Consider the following 18,854-nt stretch of genomic DNA (forward strand, 5'->3'; position numbering starts at 1 on the left):
AGGTTCCAGATTTTCCATGATTGAATTTGTTGAATCTGAATCACTATAGGATTCTGATTTAATGGTAGGTTCCTCAACAATCTCTGTTTGAATGATTGGTGGTTCTGGAGGAAAGATTAATGGTTCAGGATCTCTGAATTGTCCCTGAATATCTTTCGGATTCTCAATTGTGAGGTCGGGTTCAAAAAATAGATTATCGGAAATTTGAATTGGAGTACTTGGTCGACTAGATGACTATTCTAAAGAAAAATCAACGGCGACAATATTTGCTAGATGTCTTGATCTGGTTACAGGTGGTGAACGTACAAAAGGTGGTGAACGTTTTGCTCGGTGCATTCACTGAATATCCTATTAGTTATAAAATATAAAAATTATATAAGTTATCAAATTAATAGACTTATCTGCTTTTGCCCATGTTTCGAATAGCCAAAAGATGTAGCAGGGAGCCAGAACCCTTTAAATCGAAAGCTCACAACTCAGCCACTAACAAATCCAACTATTACTACGAAGCAGAAAATTTGGATGTCTATCAATTTAACCGCTTAAAATAATTTTTCGTTGAAATTTAAAGAAATTTTAGAGAAGAAATAGAAAAAATCTAAGTCCTAAAAACTAGAGCGGCGAAAAATAAGAAAGAAAAAGAGCGCGTCGAAAAAACGTCGAAAAATAAAAGGTCGAAAAATAATAGGCGTCGAAAAATAAAAATAAGAAAGTAGCGCGTCAAAACTTAAAAAGGAACTAAAAACTAAGAATTAAAAGTTACGTCTAAAAATATTAAAGCTTAAAAGAAATACTATATCTCAAATGGCAATAACTTAAAAAGGTACTAAAATATAAAAACGGCGTCACAAAATTTTAAAGCACCTAAATCTTAGTCTAAAGAAAAAGCACTTAAGGAATTTTACGGCAAACCTAGAAATCTAGAAATAAAAATAACTATGGCAAAAAACTATGTCTTAAAACTAAATACGAGCGGAAAATACAAATATTATGAATAAACGATTAAAAGGGTACAAAATATAAAAATATACTTAAAGTTGTAAAAATACAATTTTTTAAAAAAATATTATTTTTATATTATTTATTTTATAAGAGTATTAATTTTATAAATTATTAAAACTAAATAAACTAAATAATACAAATTAATAATAAAAACTAAAACAAATAATTAAAAATACTAAACCTAATTAGGGTTTTAATTAAATAATAATAATAATAATAATAATTACATAATTATTGCTAGAAGGGATCAACTGTGACGTGTCAAACAGCTTCATGCGGTCGCATGAAGTTTTGCCTTCGGGCTCATGCGATCGCATGAGCTAGGGTTTCGGGCCAGACTTTGGGTTGCTACAGTACTAGGCCTCGTGATTTTTATATATACATTTTTTTTTTCCAGTTTTCTGTTTTATATTAATACAAAATATTTAAATAAAATTTATATTTTTACAAACTAAAAATAAAAATAAAGAAACTTTATAAAACTTAAATATTTAACAAGCTCTTAAAAATATATAAATTTTGTTTTTCTTTTTATATTTTTGAATATATTTTTTTTAAAAACGTATATTTTTATAAGAAAAATAAAAAAAAAATTTTTTTATATATTTAGCGTTGCGCTTTCGGCGTTTTAGCTTTCCCCGGCAGCGGTGCCAAAAATACTTGATGTTATGCGAGGTGTATACAAAATAGTTATTAATTTTTATAAGGAAATACTATTAAATATGATACAATTTTACACAAGATATTTATTTATTTATAGAATGGATATACCTAAACCTTGCTATAACACTTATAGGCAGTGTACCTAATCGTACAGTAGTGTAATTTTTAGTAAGTCCAGTTCGTTCCACAGGGAGACTTAGCCAAGCTTAACGCTATATTTTTAAAACTATAATTGTAAAAATATAAAAATATATAAGTAGTATTATTATTATAAAAGGGGGTTTTTACCGTTTAATGACCGGTTTTTCGATTTTAAAACTTTTAGTCGCAGTTAAAACCTAATGTAAAATATTAAAAATAAATATAACTTAATTTAAAGCGTAAAGTAAATAACGATACTGAAATTGCGATAAATAAAAGTACGATAATTAAGAAGTACGATAATTAAAAGTGCAATTAAATACAATGACAATAAATAAAAATGCGATAATTAGAAGTGCAATTAAATATGAAAATAAAGGAATTATGCTTATTTAAACTTCCGTAATCATGATGTTTGACGTGTTGATTTTAGTTTATTCCCATGTGTTAATTGTCTTTTGTCCTGGATTATTCAATATGTCCGTCTGGTTTTTGTCCATAACAGTCCATCAGTCATAAATATAAAGTGTGAGTGTCCTCGTCAAATTATCCTTATATCCGAAGTCAAATATTCCAACTAATTGGGGACTTAAACTGTAACAGGGTCTTAATACTTTGTTTAATAATTACACCAGGATATCGACTGCGTGTAACCCAATGTTTTAATACTTTGTTATCAATTATGCCAAGTGTCCTTGTACATAATCACCTCTGTTTTAATAAGTCTATTAACTATTAATTCATTCCCGTGTCCGGTTAAATGAACGATTATTCGTACATATAAATATCCCGCCCATCGTGTCCGATCGATTGTATATGGTTATTTATAGGTACTTCCAATTGTAAGTATTTATATTAAATTAACAAACTATCATTTAATTAAACAAATATAAAGCTCATTAATAGCCCATAGTTTAATTTCCACAAGTGTCGTTCTTTTGTCCAAACCCCAATTATGGTACAAAGCTCAATTACCCAATTTTAATATTTTAGCCCAACATCATAATTACTTCGGCATTAAATAAGCATAATAATAACTTAGCTACGAGACATTAAATTAAAAAGGTTGAACATAACTTACAATGATTAAAAGTAGCGTAGCGTTACACGGACAGAATTTCGACTTACACCCTTACAACATTCGCTAACATACCCTTATTATTAAAATTATAATATATATATATATATATATATATATATATATATATTTTACGTATGAGTAAGAAGAAGGAAAAAGATGGATATATGGATCACCAAACTGCGAAATTTATAGGGCCTGAGCTGAAAAAGTGTGTCATGCGATCGCATGGCTTTTGTGCCTCCAGGCCATGCGATCGCATGGAGGTAGGTAACAGCTCACATAAGTTTGTTTTCTTGTTTTGCCGACGGTTTATAATAATAATATAATATATAAATAATTTATAGAATTATTTAAATATTATATTATATTCGTGTGCATAGTTGACTTGTAATTTTTAGTCCGTTGCGTCGAACGTTGAGAGTTGACTTTGGTCCCGGTTCCGGATTTTTGAACGTCCTTGCGTATAATTTAATATCTTGTACTTTGTGTTTCGCGTCTTGTACTCTTGTAATTTTGAGACGTTTCTCATTAATAATTTAAACCACTTTGATTGTACTTTGTACTTTTGAACTTTTTGGTCGTTTGCGTCTTCAATTCGTCGAATCTGCCTTTTGTCTTCACCTTTTATTATTTAAACGAATATCACTTGTAAATAGAACAATTGCAACTAAAAGCTTGTCTTTCTTGAGGGATAATGCTATGAAATATATGTTCGTTTTTAGCATTATCATGGTTGTTGGGCAATAGTTCCCTTGTTGGATGCTTGATGAAGCTTTTTGGAAGTCGACCTAGAGTTTTAGGTAGTTTAGCCCCAAACCATGCTCGGGTGTTGTTTGGATTAAAACTATCATGTTAATGGGTCGAACTTACTTTTATTTAGTTAATGGCCTTCGTGCCACTTTGTAAACATTAAACTTGTCGTATTGTTTAAATGAATTATTTTTAAACGGTTCACGTTATGTAACCGTTGAATTTGGGCGTTAATGGTTTATTATTTAAAAAAAAATTTGTCGTGTAGAATGCGGGTTGGGTTGTTTCAAGTGGTATCAGAGCATTGTCTAAGGGATTTAGGCGACTTGAGATAGGTTCCTAGACTTAGACTTTATTGTGTATGCATTTATTGTGGGACTTGTAGGAGACGGGTCGGACCGGGATTGGTTAGTGCCTAGGTTTATGTGAACTAACCTTGCGCTAATTGTTTTATGTTGTGTTTGCAATCATCAAGCGAGATAGACGTTGTACTAGCAAGTTAATGCGACGTGCTCGTATAGCAATGACTAGCTACCATTGTTACGGGTTCAAATCGTGTCAAACGAGCGATGTACGACGATTGTTGAGCAAGATGAGGCGGTGAAGTGTATGTGTATGTTTGTGACATGTCTTTCCATTCCGTTGTTTAACCAAATTCCGTTTTATAGAATGAAGATGAGAAACGGACACGATACCGATGGCGGAGGATCGAGCGAGGACTCTGAGTTTACGGCCAAGGTGGAGGCCATTTTGAAAAGTCATCATGCGGCTTTCCTAGAAGATGTTAAGAAGATGTTTCTAGATACGATTGACAAACAATTAGTCAATGTAGTAAAGGAACAAATTAAGGTTGTCCTTCAAGAGGATAACGTTGGAAAGCGAGACTTTTTCTATAAGAACTTTAAAGATGCTCAACCTCCTACTTTTGAGGGCGAACGGGACCCACTTAAGAGTGCCCGATGGATCTTCGATATGGAGGGGGCTTTTCGTACTTGTGAATGCCCTCTCGATAAGAAGACGAGGTACGGTTGTAGCATGTTGAGAGGTGATGCTAAGTTGTAGTGGGACGCGAAAATCAACCTTTATGGTGAAGAACAATGTATGGAATTCACGTGGGATGAATTCAAGGTGGAGTTTTTCAAGGAATACCGAACGTCGGCTGATCTTTCAAGGCTTAAAGACGAGTTGCGTACTTTGAGGCAAGGGTCGATGGACTTGAATACTCTTAAGTCCACTTTCTTGGCGAAGACCCAATTTTGCCCGGAGTATGTCAGGTAATGATCAAATGTTGAAGGAAGACTTTTACCGAACCTTGAATGATAGTTATCAAGAGAAGATTAGTATGAATGTGGTGAAAAGTTTTGATGAGTTATTTGATATGGCCAAAGGTTTTGAGTCGCTCGCCTTGAGAAAAAGTGGCCTTACTTTTGGCAAGAGGAAGTTTGAAGCTACTAGTCATTCAAACTTTTCAAACAAGAAGAACAATAAAGGCTCCGAGAGTGTTGGTAGTGTGAAGAAAGGTGCTTCCGGAGATTTTACTTATGCGTGCTACAATTGTGAACAAAAGGGGCACATGGCTCGTGATTGTCCAAAACCATCATCTACAACCAAGATCACTTGTTTTAATTGTTGTAAAGAAGGGCACCGAAGGACGGAATGTCCCGACTTGTGGGGTGATCATGCTAAGAGGTTGGAGAAAGCGGCGGGTACGGATCGGGGGCAAAATTATTTGATGCCCAATGATGAGGCCAAGCAATCCAATGAAGTTGTCTCAGGTACTTTCATGGTTAACTCTAATCCGGCAAGGATATTATTTGATAGCGGTGCTAATTTGTCTTTTGTGTCGCCTCGATTTGTGTCTAAGCTTAACCAACCGCTAGCTAAGTTAAGTCATCCGGTAGAAGTTGAAATAGCGGATGGCAAGACGGTTCTAGGGATTGATGTGTGTAAGGATTGTAATGTTGTGTTTGGTACTGAAACATTTAAAATTGATCTCATTCTGATGACTTTGGGCGAGTTTGATATTGTCGTGGGTATGGATTGGCTCGATCGATATAGAGCCGATATTGCATGCCATGATAAGTTCATTCGTGTGAAGACCCCTAGTGGGGGAGAGTTGATGATTCATGGCGATAAGCGAAGAAGACTCGTACCATTATGCACTTATGCACGGGCGCGACGTTTTCTTAAGAGTGGTGGTATGGTTTTTCTTGCCCATGTAGTTGATACTCGTGATGAATCACCATCTATTCATGAAATTCCGGTGGTTAATAAATTCGAAGACGTTTTTTCGGATGAGTTACCGGGTGTTCCGGCGGAAAGACAAGTTGAATTTCGCATTGAGTTGGTTCCGAGAGCTATCCCCATTGCTAAAACTCCTTATCGTTTAGCACCGACGGAAATGAAAGATTTGTTAAATTAAACCCAAGAGTTGCTTGAAAAGGGTTTCATTTGACCGAGTGCTTCACCTTGGGGCGCTCCGGTTTTGTTTGTGAAAAAGAAAGATGGTAGTATGCGAATGTGCATCGATTATCGGGAGTTGAATAAAGTGACGATCAAGAATCGTTATCCATTGCCTCGAATTGACGATTTGTTTGACCAACTCCAAGGTGCATTGTATTTTTCTAAAATTGACTTACGGTCCGGCTATCACCAAGTGCGGGTCCGTGAGGAAGACATAGAGAAAACGGCTTTTTGAACGCGTTACGGGCATTATGAGTTTGTGGTTATGCCATTTGGTCTTACGAATGCACCGGCGGCATTCATGGATATTATGAACCGAGTGTGCCAACCTATGTTGGACAAGTCGGTAATTGTGTTCATTGACGACATACTTGTTTATTCTAAGAGTATGAAGGAACATGAGCACCATTTGCGTGAAGTGTTGAAGACGTTGCGGAAGGAGAAGTTGTATGCAAAATTCTCCAAATGTGAATTTTGGCTAAGGGAAGTGCAATTCCTTGGCCATATTGTGAATCGAAAAGGTATTCAAGTAGATCCGGGGAAGATAGAGACGGTGAAAAATTGGGGAAAACCGACTACACCTACGGAAATTCGAAGTTTTCTCGGATTGGCTGGTTATTATCGTCGGTTTATCCAAGACTTTTCTAAAATTGCTTCTCCATTGACGAAGTTAACGAGGAAGAACGTGAGGTTTAATTGGGAAAACGAGCAAGAAATTGCTTTCCAATTGCTAAAGGAGAAATTGTGTCAAGCTCCGGTGTTGGTATTACCGGAGGGAATCGAAGATATGACGGTTTATTGTGATGCCTCATTAAATGGAATCGGGTGTGTTCTAATGCAAAGAGGTAAAGTCATCGCTTATGCCTCTCGACAATTAAAGGAACACGAAAGGAGATACCCGACTCATGATCTTTAATTGGCGACGGTGGTACATGCGTTGAAAATTTGGTGCCACTACTTGTATGGTGTCAAGTGTACGATTTATTCGGATCATAAGAGTTTGAAACATCTCTTTAATCAACGAGATTTGAATTATCGTCAACGTAGGTGGATGGGTGTGGTAAAGGATTATGATTGTGAGATACTTTATCATCCGGGCAAGGCGAATATGGTCACGGATGCGTTAAGTAGAAAGAGTCAACATCCGGCGATACGAGTAGGATCGTTACGCATGATTATTACTAATGATTTTCTTGTAAAGCTTGGTGAGATTCAAATCGAAGCTTTTGTTAACAATAAACATGAAGAACAAATCGTGGGGCAAACGGAGTCCATTACCTTAGGCCCGCATGGTTTGTTGTCTTATCAAGGTAGAGTGTGGGTACCTAGGATGGGCGATTACCGAAAGGTGCTACTTGATGAAGCACATAAGTCAAAGTATTCCATTCATCCGGGTGCAACAAAAATGTATTATGATTTGAAGAAAGAGTATTGGTGGCCCGGCATGAAACATGATGTTGTTAAGTATGTTGAACAATGCGTCACGTGTTTGTAGGTTAAGGCCGAACACCAAAAGCCGTATGGTAAGTTACAACCATTAGAAGTCCCGAAATAGAAATGGGAGCACATTACCATGGACTTCATTACCAAGTTACCAAAGACGGCAAGAACCCAATATGATACGATTTGGGTGATAGTTGATCGATTGACGAAGAGTGCTTTGTTTCTTCCCATTCGGGAAACGATTTTGTCAGAGACTTTGTCTAAGTTGTTTATCAGGGAGGTGATATCAAGGCCTGGGGTTCCTATATCTATTGTTTCGGATCGAGATACTCATTTCACGTCTCGGTTTTGGAATAAGTTTCATGAAGATATGGGTACTCAATTGAAAATGAGCACGGCGTATCATCCTCAAACGGACGGTCAAACCGAGCGTACAAATCAAACGTTGTAGGGTATGTTAAGGGCGTGTGTTATTGATTTCGGCGGTAGTTGGGATGAGCACTTACAATTGGTGGAATTCTCGTACAATAATAGTTACCACACTAGTATTGGAATGCCACCTTATGAGATGCTTTATGGGAGTAGGTGTTGAACTCCTATTTGTTGGGGTGAAGCGGGTCAAGAGAAATCGGGAGTACCGATTTGGTTTTAGAGACGAATAGTAAGATTGAGATGATTCGGGCTCGACTTAAGGCAGTGCAAGATAGACAAAAATCTTATGCCGATAAAGGAAGGCGACCGATTGAGTTTCAAGAAGGCGACATGGTGATGCTTAAGGTTTCGCCATGGAAAGGTGTTATTCGGTTTCAAAAACGAGGAAAGTTAGCTCCTCGGTTTATTAGCCCTTTCAAGGTTTTGGCGCGTGTTGGTGAGGTTGCTTATAGACTAGAGTTACTCGAAGAGCTTGCGGGAATCCATAACACGTTTCATGTTTCCCATCTCCGTAAGTGTCTTGCGGATGACTCGACTAGGGTGCCATTAGATGAGATTACTTTGAACAACAAGCTAGAGTATGTGGAAGAACCGATACCTATTCTTGATGAAAAGGCTAAATTGTTGCGTAACAAAGAGGTGAGGACTTTTAAAGTCCAATGGCGTCATCAAAAGGGTTCCGAGTTTACGTGGGAATCCGAAGAGTTTGTTTTGGTTTACCTTCCGGCTTGTCATGCGGCTTGGATCGCGAGGACGCGATCCGATTCAAGTGGGGGAGAGTTGTAACATCCTGTTTTCATCATACATGTCTGAGGTACGTAATTGATCTTTAGAATGTTCATACTTGGTGGTATAATTGTATAAAGATGTTTGTACGATGCGTGTATGAAGGGTACCAAGTATGCACGTGTTGCTTGTTCGAATGTCGAAGAAAACTGGACGTTGTTTGATTTACAAGGTGTGTACTTACCTTTTTGACCCCAAATAAAGTTTGAGTTGATGTTTTAAAACCTTACCTTTAGAAAGGAAATCTTATTACGTTTCCAACGATATTTGATTCATCAAAAACGGAGTTACGGTCAAAAAGTTACGACCAAAACAAGTTCAAAAACCGGGAAAAAATGTGCCAGGCGCAAATTGCAGTTGCCAGGCGCAATTTGCGGCTGGCTGGGGGTCAAAAATCCATTCAGGACCCAAATGGGCGCCTTTGGGCGGCCGTTTTTGCGGCCTGGACGTAAATTGCGGCCAGCAGGCGCAATTTGCGGCTGGGGACGGATTTTTGATGATTTTCTTGATATTTTGAGTTTTAAATCAAGGGTAATTCCATCTTTTTGCGTATGGATCTGATTGGGACTCTAAATCTCAGCCACTTATCCATTTTTATTCATTTCTTTTCCATTTTCTTTCTCTATTTCCTCTCAAAACACAAAACCCATTTAGATTCAAGGTTAGATTTGAGAGTGAAGATTTGAGATTCGATCTTTGGAGCAAGAAGTAAAGTTTTTCCCCTCGTTCTTAGCTACGAGTGGATAGTGTTGGTAAGTCTTAACTCCATGTTTTGAGTTTTAGTTAATCTATGGCTAGGGTTTGGTCATTTGAGACTTGTAAGACCCATTTGTGGATTTAATGGGTGAATTTGGGTTAATTTGATGTAAGGAAACCCAAATGGTGTTAATATAGGGTTTGGTCATACAAATTGAGATTTATAAGTGTTAATTGTGTTGTTTGTCACTTATACACTTGTGAAATGATGAAAGGGTGTTAATGGGTTAAGTTTGACCAAAACTTGTAAGTCTAAGTGTTGAAATTGGTCAAATGGGTGATTGTTGACCTAGTTGGGTGAGATGGGTATGAAATACCCATAAATTGTGTTAGTTGGTATTAGTAGACTCTAATCACTAGCTTTTAGTGATTTATGATGAGTCATAGCCATTAATGGGCGGTTTTGGTGGATGTGAGTCATTTAATGCTTTTAGGCCATTAAATGCTCAAGTGTTAGGTGTTAGTGGTTAACTCCACTAGATTGTATGTTAATTAAATGCATAATGTGATAGGTGCATTACATTGAAGGTTACGAGCTTGATTCCTAGTTCACCAAAGGCGATAAGGTGAGTGGAATAATTATATGCGTGCATATATAATGTATTTATTTGTGTAGCATGAGTTGTGAAGTGTCGACGTGTTAAGACACCACATCTCACATGGCGAGTGAAGTGGCGACGTGTTAAGACACCACTTGGGGGTGAAGCATCGACGTGTTAAGATGCCACTCCAAGAGTTGTAATGGGTGAAGTGTCGACGTGTTAAGACACCGCCCGGGGTGAAGTATCGACGTGTTAAGATGCCACCCGTGGGGTTAGTGTACGACGTGTTAAGTACTCTAACGGTTGTTATGAACAACGATGAGAAATGCGAGTACCATCTCTTGTATTATTGGTTAACCATAGTTGTGCTTTGTAATGTAGCATATTATATCGTTCGGGTTATATGCTTTTGTTATGCTAGTTTGTGTGGTCGAAGGTTTAGCATTATACTTGTGATAGTATGATTATTTATATTGCTAGCATGTATGCGGTAAATGCGTAAGTGATTGCAAGTAAGTAGGTTGTATATGTAATCGTATAATTGTTGCACTCACTAAGCATTAGCTTACCCCTCTCGTTGTTTATCTTTTTAGATGCAGGTGCGGAGAAAGGGAAAGGGGTTGTTGGGCAATAGTTCCCTTGTTGGATGCTTGATGAAGCTTTTTGGAAGTTGACCTAGATTTTTAGGTAGTTTAGCCCCAAACCATGCTCGGGTGTTGTTTGGATTAAAACTATCATGTTAATGGGTCGAACTTACTTTTATTTAGTTAATGGCCTTCGTGCCACTTTGTAAACATTAAACTTGTCGTATTGTTTAAATGAATTATTTTGGAACGGTTCACGTTATGTAACCGTTGAATTTGGGCGTTAATGGTTTATTATTTAAAAAAAAAAGTTTGTCGTGTAGAATGCGGGTTGGGTTGTTTCAGATTCGCGTTCACCGGTTCATAAACTAATGACTAAACGTTACCGAGCTAAGGGAAATATTTTTGCCGTTATATCACCCACACATATATAAAGTTTAAGTACTCGTGCCTTGTAAGTAAAACATAAAAAGCGCATGTATTCTCAGTCCCAAAAATAGTAAGGTAAAAAGGGAACTATAACTCACAGTGATAAATGCGCTAAAAGTCGATGTGCAAAGTATGCAAGTAGTAAGTCTGTTCGAAAGGTCGTCAACCTAAGTCAAAGGTCACTAAGTCAGTATGTTGTCCCCAAAGGTTTAAAAGTAATTAAATTAAGTCTTAGGTATCATCATCATCATCATCGTACATAAAAAGTAAAGTAAGTTTTCAATCAAGAATAGAGATCGAAACAAAGGCTGACTTCGTTCAGCTGCTACGACCTATATACAAACTAAAATGATGCGCGGTCAGTGGCCAAGGCTCCGTATGTAAGTCCATTTACCACTGTCCAATTTTCAGATCCTAACTCGATGTCGTTTGACCGTGGAGATGGTTCAAGCACGAGTAGGTCAGAATTTTTAGCACGTTGTTACAAGGGCGTAGTGACTTTCGGGAGTCTATAAATCCTAAACCGCATATCGGATTTAGGCGAGTCTTAAACGAAAAGTCATCTACTCGAACCAAACTATCTGGAAATCAACTTTTCCAGAAGTCCAGGAGTCTGATCAGACCTTGAAAAACAGAAAACGAGTGCTCCAGTGGGTTTCTTGGTATTTGATGCTCATCACGGTTCTCATCCTTGATGCGTATAAGCCTCAAGTGTGCTACTCTTGATGTTTTAGCATCATTTTAACCAAGGTTTAACCATAAACACACAAAGTCAAGACTAAAAAATAAAATACAAATCATCTAAGAGTTTGAGCAAGATGATGAACCAAAGTTACATCAAATTCTTAGTTTGACACAAGTACAAGTTCTATTAAGCTATCAACTTTGAATCAAACTAAATAAGCAAGACCTTAAGTTATAGAGCTTAGATCTTAGCTAAATATTGAAGACCTTAGACTAAAAAGCCTAGATCTTATGTTCTTGATGAAACCCTAAGTTATAGACTTAGACTTTCAACTTTTACAACACCATAAGTTATGAAACTTAGATTTTATAAAGTAAAGTGAACACAAGCTAATGAGCTTTTGTTTAAACAAAGTAGAAGACCATAAGTTACACAACTTAGATCAAACACGAAAATGAAACCCTAAGCTAGAGAGCTTAGATTCCTAACAACACTTATGAGATCTCAAGCTAGTAAGCTTGTATCTTTCGTTTAATGAAAACACAAGTCACAAATCTAAAGTTCAACAAATTAAAGAAGATCATAAGTTAATAAACTTTGATCTTAACTAACTTTTTTTTTGTAGAAATCTTAAGCTAGTAAGCTTGTATTTCTAATTTTCTTGAAGATCCATAAAGTAAAAAGTTTGGATCTACAAGTTACATGAAGATCATAAACATGAGTTTTGATCTTTTAACACAATTAAAGAGATCTTAAGTCAATAAACTTAGATCTAACAAGATAATGAAGATTCAAAGCTAAAAAGCTTGAATCCTTCATGTTCTTGAAGACTTTTCAAAACAAAGTTTGAATCTTACAAGAGTTATGAAGATTCAAGTTACAAAACTTGAATCTTTGACCATGATGATGATGATTTCAAGTTTAGAAGAAAAGAAAGAAAAAAAGTAAGTTTCAAACTTACAATTTGAGAGAGAATTCTAGAGTGAGAAGGTAGAGAGAAGTGTGTGTTTGAGAAAATGAACGAAGTATGTGTATTTAACAAGAAAAGAAAAGAAAAAAAAATATAAAGTGGTGATGGGGGAGGTGGTGGCCGACGGTTTTAGGGAGGGGATGGGGGGACCATTTGGCCTCATGTGATGGTGGCATGGTGTGGTCCATGGTGGTGGTACAAGGTGATGTTGATATGTTGGGTAGCATGCAACAAAGTGTAAGCATTAATACATAAGCATGCAAGTTACTTGTCTCATTATTTTCATGGCCTAATCATTAAGTAATTGGGCTAATTAGTCCATTAATTAATCCATTAAGTTGAGTAGGTTGGGCCATGGAAGTCCATTAAGGTAAAAGTCCATTAAGGTAACTAGTGAGCATTAGTAAACACTAAGCGTAATTAGATAACCACCAAGCCAATTAATTGTCATAAATAAATAACAATTATGTTTACGCAGTCATAATATTCCAATTACAACAAAAGTTTAACATGTACCAAGTACGTAGCTCGTTTTAAACAATAAGTGACACTAACGGTCGTAAATGCATTCAAGGATCATGTTAAGTGATTAAGCATTTAATAACACGTTGTAGATATTAATGAAAGTAATTAACATGATTAATGATCCCAGAATATAATCTAACTCAGTACGCACAAATACGCAGTTTCGTGAAAGTAATAAATATAATTAAAAGTCAAAAAAATTGGGTCGTTACACAATGCATCACTGATCTACATCCGTACGGTTGCACACGTATCCGTACGATTGAAAGTCCATCCGTACGGTTGCAGCATGCATCCGTACAGTTACACACATTCTGCTCGGTTGCACCAACATCACTGCATCCGTACGGTTGCACATGCACCCATACGGTTGCACCATGTACCCGTGCAGTTGCAGGATGCAATCGTACGGTTGTGTTCATCGAGCAGCAGCAGCAGATATGACGGGTTTTCGAACCAAAATCGTTCAATCTCGTTTCCAGACATGTTTTTGACCCAAAATCCACACACAACATGTTAGGAAAACATTTAGGGACTTAAACCCACAAATCTTACACATCAAACAACAATAAAATCAACCAATTTGACATAAAACTCACTTTGACAAAAACCTAACTTAAAACCACACAAATCCATCAATTTGAGAATGAAATCCTTATTTGTTACCTTGAGATAATCACGAAATCAGTAAGAACAAGCTTTGTAACACAATTTCAAATCCAAAAACAAGATTGAGACAATTAGGGTTTCAAGTGTGAGAGTGAGTTTAGGTACGGAGTGTTTGAGAAATTTCCAAAAAATGGAAGAAGTGAGCTGGTCACAAGCTTTTATATGTGGGTTAAATAACATACCCCATCACACACGGGTATTTACCAGTTATCTAATAAATTTCGTACTTAATTTGACTGCCCTAACGGAGTCCAAATTAAATAAACGAACCTGTTCTGTGACCCTTGTCACAAACTGGTCTTAACCAAATAATAAAAAAAAACTAAATATATAATTAAAATAAAAGCATAATTAACCACACGATTATGCCTAATGTTAATAAAGTCATCTTACATCTAGGCCCGATCTGAGGATGTTACAAATCCACCCCCTTAAAGAGATTCCATCATCGAAATCTGGTCATGGTCAAACAGACGTGAATAACGAGCATTCATCAGCTCTTCGGTCTCCCACGTAAGGTTCGATCCTAAACTATGCTTCCACCTAACAAGCACCATATGGATCTTCTTCTTTCTCAGCTTTGTCACCTTTGTACCAACAATCCTAACCGGTTCTTCAACTAACTTTTGATTTTAGTCTACCCTCAAATCACTTAAAAGTGTTATGTATCCCTGCTAACTCTGCTGGAAGCTCTAATACAACCGTTTGATCATTAACTCTCTGAATAATCTTGAATGGCCCAATGTATCTCGGAGCTAACTTACCTCGCTTACCAAACCTGATAACTCCCTTCCACGGTGAAACTTTCAAGTAAATACGATCACCTACCTCAAAGTTTACCGGACGTCTACGTAGATCAGCATACATTTTCTGTCTATCACCGGCTGCTTTCAACTTTTCACGTGCTATTGCTACCTTGTCGGCTGTTATCTGAACTAATTCTGGACCTGCAAACTGTTTCTCTCCGGCTTCTAACCAACAAGTTGGCGTTCTACATTTGCGACCATACAACATCTCATAAGGCGGCATACCAATACTCGAATGGTAAGTATTGTTGTAGGCGAACTCGTTCAAAGGTAAATGGATATCCCACGGACCACCGTACTCTAACACGCAGAATCTAAGCATATCCTCTAGTGTCTGCATTGTACACTCACTCTGACCGTCAGTCTGTGGATGATATGCTGTACTCAGATTCACCCTCGTTCCCAAATTTTTCTGTAAACTGTTCCAAAAGTTAGACACAAATCTAGAATCTCTGTTGGATATGATAGACAACGGAACCCCATGTCGACTAACTATCTCTTTCAAGTACAATTCTACCAAAAGTACTCAACGAAGCTGTCTCTTTTGTTGCTAAGAAGTGTGCACTCTTCGTCAGTCGATCAACAATTACCCATATCATATCATTCCCTCTCTGAGATCTGGGTAATTTAGTTACAAAATCCATCGTAATATGATCCGATTTCCACTATGAAATTTTCAATTGCTATAAAGAACCATAGGGTTTCTGGTGTTCTGCTTTAACTTGACACAAACATGACATCTTTCTACTAGTTGAGCAACATCTTTCTTCATTGTTGGCCACCAATATATTGGTTTTAAGTCATTATACATCTTAGTACTACCCGGATGGATCGTCAACCTCGATTTGTGAGCTTCATTTAAGATTAGTTTCCTTAAATCTCCATGCATAGGCACCTAAATTCGGTTCTTAAATGTCTTAAGTCCACATGAATCGTCAATCAATTGGTCCTTGATTTTGGTCATCAATTCAGTCTTTAAATTCTCCTCCAATAAAGCTTGGGCTTGAACTTGTCTTATTTGTTCAATAAGGTCTGAAACTATTTTGGTTCTCATAAACTTTACGGTCTCCACAGTCTTTTTACGACTTAAAGCAACGGCAACAACATTCGCTTTGCCAGGATGATACTTTATTTCACAATTGTAGTCTTTTATAAGCTCTATCCACCATCTTTGTCGCATATCCAGTTCTTTCTGCGTGAAAATATACTGAAGACTCTTATGATCCGTACATATTACACGCTTTATACCATAGAAGTAATGTCTCTATAGCTTCAACGCAAATACTACTGCTGCCATTTCTAAATCATGAATCAGATAATTACGTTCGTGTATCTTTATCTCTCTGCATCAGTACACACCCTAACCCGGCAATTGACGCATCACAATAAACCACAAAGTCATCTGAACCCTCTGGCAGCGCTAACACTGGAGTCTGACACAACATGTGACGACTCGGAAAATTTCGACTTATTTTGAACCAAAACTATAAATATTTTCGACACGATAAGCAAAGTCTGTTAAGTTGAATCTCAAAAATTTTGAACTATGTTCATGTATTCATTTAACCTCAACCAGATTATGATGATTCACGAACCATTATATAACTGGATATGTGTATATATATATATATATATATATATATATATATATATATATATATATATATATATATATATATATATATATGTATATATGTTATAACTTGAAAATGTTAACAAAGTATTAAATATATAATACTGTACATTAAACTTATAGGTTTATATATCTATTTGATATATTCAAATTATGGAATAATTGGTAAAATAATCTATAAGTCAATTATTTAACTATCATAACATTTAATGTAAGAAAACGTTTTTGATACATTAGAATTTTGATTATTAAAATGTTTTGTTTAAAGAACATAATTTAGATATAAAACATTCCAATATTATTAATATAATCTAATAGATAACGAGACGATGATTTTATGAAGCAAATGACCAAAACACTCATATGTATAAGTTATACTTTGAGTAATATAATTTATCGATGATTAAGTCTAATTATTGATAAAGGTACACATCGCGAAGCGTAAAGTACTAGTTTTCTAAGCGTACGAAGGGACGTTCGAGAAACCGGAATCGGGACATAAGTCGAGCGTCAACGTACAAGTCATCGGAGCTAAATTTACAAGTCACCTATACACGTGAAAATAATATAATATATATAATTAATATAAATTATATATATATATATATATATATATATATATATATATATATATATATATATATATATATATATATATATATATATAATAAAATTATGTCGACGAACAAAGAAACAAAATTATGTGAGCTGTAAAACTATCCCATACGATCGCATGGGATATGACCTAGATAGCCATGTGATCGCATGGTACCCCTGGACTGGCCAAGTCTATAAAACGCGATTGAATTCAGTTTGGTTCTCACACACATATCAATATATATATATATATATTACCCCGTATTATATTTATTATTTATATTATTATTATTATTATTATTATTATTATTATTATTATTATTATTATTATTATTATTATTAATCTTAATATTATTATTAGTAGTATTAATATTATTATTAAGTATTATTATACATAAAATGTTACGACGAGGTTATGCCCAAACGATTTCAAAACAAGCTTTTCGAGCGGGATAGAGCTAAGGAAATTATGAGTCATAGCTATGGAGGTTATGGGTATTACTTGGAGGTTATGATCATGAGTCAAAGGTCAACCTAGCATTTATCATTTCCGTTGCGTCTACGTACTTTCCTGCAATATTGAATCACAATATTTATACGTGAGCATTCATATCTTATCTTTTATATATTAATAGTGTATCCATGTCTAGTGCTCGAGTATATATGTTTATGCATGCTTGTATGCTTTAATTTTTTCGTTAGATAGTTTATGATGAATCACGAATTTGATACATGAGACGACCCCTCCTAATCCATAAGGACGAATACAATAACATATGATTACATTGCGAAGTTCTGACCTCTATATGATACATTTTACAAACATTTCATTCATTTTTAAAAGACAATCTTTCTTTACATCGAAAGTTGACGGCATGCATACCATAATATATCCAACTATAATTGACTTAATAATAATCTTGATGAACTCAACGACTCGAATGCAACGTCTTTTGAAATATGTCATGAATGACTCCAAGTAATATCTCTAAAATGAGCAAATGCACAGCGAAAGATTTCTTTCATACCTGAGAATAAACATGCTTTCAAGTGTCAACCAAAAGGTTGGTGAGTTCATTAGTTTATCATAAATATTCATTTCCATCATTTTAATAGACCACAAGATTTCATTTCCATTAATATTGATCTGCATAAAAATCATTCATATGGATTGAACACCTGGTAACCGACATTAACAAGATACATATAGAATATCCCCATCATTCCGGGACACCCATCGGACATGATAATTTTGAAGTACTAAAGCATTCCAAATTCCAGAATGGGGCTTGTTGGGCCCAATAGATCTATCTTTAGGATTTGCGTCAATTAGGGGTGCACTAATTCTCAAAATTAGTGATGTTCCCTAATTCTTAGGCTACCAAGCTAAAAGGGGCATATTCGGCTTCGATCCATTCAACCATATAATGTAGTTTCGATTACTTGTGTCTATTTCATAAAACATTTATAAAAGTAGCGCATGTATTCTCAGTCCCAAAAATATATATTGCAAAAGCATTTAAAAAGGGAGCAAATGAAACTCACAATACTGTATTTTGTAGTAAAAATACATATGGCGGCAATGAACAAGTGTAGGATTGGCCTTGGATTCACGAACCTATATCATTTATATGTATATTAACACATATAATGGTAATCGAACAAATTTAGGTATTATTATTAATTGTTATTTTAGTAACTTGTACGTTTCATTAATAACTAAATTAACTATATTTATTTTTATATACATTAAATAGATAATTAGTATTTATTACAAACCTATTAATATAGTTATGTTTTATGTAAATAATATATTTTTATATAGAAAATCTTTATTTGATATATTAATAATACTAATAATAATAATGATAAAAATAATAATATTAGTGTTAGAAAT

Source organism: Rutidosis leptorrhynchoides, chromosome 4 (assembly GCF_046630445.1).
Source record: "Rutidosis leptorrhynchoides isolate AG116_Rl617_1_P2 chromosome 4, CSIRO_AGI_Rlap_v1, whole genome shotgun sequence".
Taxonomy (NCBI): domain Eukaryota; kingdom Viridiplantae; phylum Streptophyta; class Magnoliopsida; order Asterales; family Asteraceae; genus Rutidosis; species Rutidosis leptorrhynchoides.